Source organism: Sapajus apella, unplaced genomic scaffold (assembly GCF_009761245.1).
Source record: "Sapajus apella isolate SASKATOON/1434 unplaced genomic scaffold, GSC_monkey_1.0 scaffold146, whole genome shotgun sequence".
Lineage (NCBI taxonomy): Eukaryota > Metazoa > Chordata > Mammalia > Primates > Cebidae > Sapajus > Sapajus apella.
Window position 1 is genome coordinate 1,563,639 of NW_022437086.1, and position 3,991 is coordinate 1,567,629.

The window sequence follows — 3,991 nt, forward strand, 5'->3', positions numbered from 1 at the left end:
GCCTGTAATCCCAGCTACTGAGGAGGTTGAGGCAGGAGAATTGCCTGAACCCAGGAGGCGGAGGTTGCGGTGAGCAGAGATTGCGCCATTGCACTCCAGCCTGGGTAACAAGAGTGAAACTCCATCTCAAAAAAAAAAAAAAAAAAAAAAGTACTTTAAAGATGCCTCTCCAGGCCAGGTGCAGTGGCTGACACCTGTAATCGCAGTACTTTGGGAGGCCAAGGCAGGCAGATCACAAGGTCAGGAGTTGAGACCAGCCTGGCCAACACAGTGAAACCCCATCTCTACTAAAAATACAAAAAAAATTAGCCAAGTGTGGTGGCATGCACCTGTAATTTCACCTACTCGGAAGGTTGAGGCAGGAGAATTGCTTGAACCTAAGAGATGGAGGTTGCAGTGAGCCAAGATCATGCCACTGCACTCCAGCCTGGGCAAGAGTGAGACTCCGTCTTGTGGGGGGGAGGGGAGGCGGGAAATTAAAGGAGTCTCTCCATTGTATTTTGATTTACTAAATTTCTGATGAGAAGTCTGCTGTCATTCTTATCTCTGTTACTCTGTACATGATGCGTATTTTTTCTCCACCTGCTTTCAAGATTTTCTCTTTATTATTGGTGGTCAATAATTTGATGATGATGTGCCATAGTGTGGTTACCTTTATGGTTATTCTCCTTGGGATTCTTAAATATGTGGGCTTATACTTTTCATCAAATTTGGAAATTTTCTGGTCATTATTTTTTTACAATCTTTTTTCTGTTCTCCCCTTTCCCTCTTTTCTGGGGCTCCAATTACATATATGTCAGACTGTTTCGATCTGTAACAACTGTCCTTGTTATAGTCATTGATGCGCTATCAATTTTTCCATTTTTCTTTCTGTTCTCATTTTGGACAGCTTCTATTGCTGTCTCGAAGTTCACTGATGTGCAGTGCCTCAACTACTGTTAACGCCATCATTGTACTTTAAAATTTATTTCCAACTCTAGATGTTCTGTTTAGGTCTTTTAAAATATACCTTCTAGTTCTCTTCCCATTATGTTAATCATTTCCTCTGATTTTTGAACTAAGAGCGTATTTGTAATTGCTGTTTTCGTATCTTTTTTTTTTTTTTTTTTTTTGAGACGGAGTTTCGCTCTTGTTGCCCAGGCTGGAGTGCAATGGCGCAATCTCGGCTCACCGCAACCTCCGCCTCCTGGGTTCAGGCAATTCTCCTGCCTCAGCCTCCTGAGTAGCTGGGATTACAGGCATGCGCCACCATGCCCAGCTAATTTTTTGTATTTTTAGTAGAGACGGGGTTTCACCATGTTGACCAGGATGGTCTCGATCTCTTGACCTCGTGATCCACCCGCCTCGGCCTCCCAAAGTGCTGGGATTACAGGCTTGAGCCACCGCGCCCGGCCTACGTATCTTTGTTAATTCCATCATCTCTGTCATTTCTGGATCTAGTTCTGTTGTTCTCCTGATTATGTCACATTTTCCTGTTTTTTTGTATGCCTGGTCATTTTATTGAATGTCTAATATTGTGAGTTTTGTGTATTTCTTTAAATAGCACTGGACTTTGTTCTCACACACAGGTAAGATTCTTTAAATCGGCTGAATCTTCCAAGACTTGCTTTTTCATTGTTAGAGTAGGTCCAGAGTACCCTTTAACTTAGGGCTAATTTAGCCTTATTACAAAAGGCCATGCCCTTTTGATGCCCTTGTATATACTCTGGCTAATGGCAACACAGACTATTCCCAGCGCTGTATGAGTTCCAGGAATCATGTGGCCTGCTCCTTTCCAGTGGGGTTCTTTCTCTGGACTCAGGTGCTCTCCTCTCACTCTTGTGTAGGTCAGGACTCAACCCGACTTCAGGAGACTCCTCCACCTGCCTCTGGAGTTCTGTGTACAACTCCCACCTCTCTGGTACTCAGCCCCACAAATTATGACAGCCTTCCCTCCCTGCCCATCCCCATCTTGTCCTTTCAATTCTGTAAGACACCAGACTTTAATTTCGATTCCCCATCCCTGCTCTGCACCCTGAAAACTCTCTCCAGATAATAAATTGGAGGAACTCAGAACTCAGCAGGTTTGTTTCCCACCTTTCAGTGACCACAGTCTTGTGTTGCCTGTTACCCAGTGCCTACAAATTCCTATTTCATGTATTGTCCAGTTTTCTAGTTGCTTAAAATAACAAGGTAAATCCATTCCTTGTTATTCCATCACTGCTGGACAGAATATTTATTCAAGTAACAGTTTCCCAATTTTGGACCTTGTTGTTGCTGTTTTGAAACAGGGTCTCACTCACACCCAACCTGAAGTGCAGTGGCTCATAACTCACTGCAGCTTCAAAATCCTGGGCTCCAGGCATCCTCCCACCTAGGCCTCCCAAAGCGCTGGGATTACAAGAATGTGTGTGCCATTACGTCCTCAATTTATTATCTAAAGGTTTGGTCTTCATCGAGCACTACCCCCTTATAACACCAAACAATATTTTTCCTCCCTTTTTCTTGGAATTTGCTCTGCTCTTCTTAGCTTGACACTAAATTCTTAATTCTCCTACCTCTTTGGTTATGATTTCTGATTCTTGAATCCTGAAAGTTTTAGGAAAGTTTAGGCAAGTTTCCAAAATCCTATTCTTTTTTTTTTTTTTTTTTTTGAGACAGAGTTTCACTCTTGTTACCCAGGCTGGAGTGCAATGGCGCGATCTCGGCTCACCGCAACCTCCGCCTCCTAGGTTCAGGCAATTCTCCTGCCTCAGCCTCCTGAGTACCTGGGACCAAAATCCTATTCTTGCCACATTTTCTTCTACATCTGAGTAGGACCTCACCTGTGAAATTTCAACAACTCCTACAAACTCATTCATGACCTCTTTTGGGGCTAACTCTTAACAGAAGTACTATGCAACTGGCCTTGGACTTCATTCACCGAGAGGAAAAAAAGGTGAATACAAAATATAATTTCTACATTTTAAAGAGAGTGTGTGTGTGTGTGTCTATATATATGTAAAAAAATGTGTGTGTGTGTGTCTATATATATATATATATATATATATATAGACACACACGTGCGCGCGCACACACACACACATTTTTTTTTTAAGCAGAGTCTTGCTCTGTTACCCAGGCAGTTCTGTGGCGCAATCTTGGCTCACTACAACTTCTGCCTCTGGAGTTCAAGCGATTCTTGTGCCTCAGCCTCTTGAGTAGATGGGACTACAGGCACGTGCCACCATGCCCGGCTCTAATTTTGTATTTTCAGTAGAGACGGGGTTTCATCATTGGCCAGGCTGGTCTCAAACTCCTGGCCTTAAGTGATCTGCTGGCCTCAGCCTCCCAAAGTGCTGAGATTACAGGCGTGAGCCACCATGCTGGCTATATGAATACTTGTATTTTCAGTACACACATGCGCACACGCACACACACACACACACCTATTTTTTAAGTCCCCATTTCTAGCTCATAACTCCAGCTGTTTTTACAGGCCAGAATCTCACACCACTATTTTCAAAAGCAAGTCACATATCCTCCATCTAGAGCCTGTCTTTCTCCCTCTGTGCCAGTTAATGATACCCGGTCCTCCCATAAGCTTCAGAGTCATTTCAACTTATTCTTCTGTTCCCACATCTAGTCAAAAATCCTACTGGAAACAATGAATTTCAGTCCATGAGAAATATTATTATTGCAGAGGGCTCCAGAATAATGATCTCAAAGGAGCACTAAAAAGCTAGCAGAGGCCGGGCGCGGTGGCTTACGCCTGTAATCCCAGCACTTTGGGAGGCCGAGGCGGGTGGATCATGAGGTCAAGAGATCGAGACCACCCTGGTCAACATGGTGAAACCCCGTCTCTACTAAACATACAAAAAATTAGCTGGGCATGGTGGCGCATGCCTGTAGTCCCAGCTGCTCAGGAGGCTGAGGCAGGAGAATTGCCTGAACCCAGGAGGCAGAGGTTGCGGTGAGCCGAGATCGCGCCATTGCACTCCAGCCTGGGTAACAAGAGCGAAACTCCGTCTCA

At 44.2% G+C, this 3,991-nt stretch overlaps 1 protein-coding gene and 1 long non-coding RNA gene across 2 annotated transcripts in view; one reads left to right on the forward strand and one right to left on the reverse strand.

Moving 5' to 3' along the window:
- The window catches only part of LOC116540940, a 19,148-nt gene extending 17,372 nt beyond the window's left edge, over window positions 1–1,776 (forward strand). The window contains exon 3 of the long non-coding RNA XR_004264650.1: window positions 1,522–1,776. This is a non-coding gene — a long non-coding RNA (uncharacterized LOC116540940). The remainder of the gene's footprint in view (window positions 1–1,521) is intronic.
- Window positions 1–3,991, reverse strand: part of VKORC1L1 (vitamin K epoxide reductase complex subunit 1 like 1) — an 82,152-nt gene that overhangs the window by 54,884 nt on the left and 23,277 nt on the right. The window lies entirely within an intron of this gene.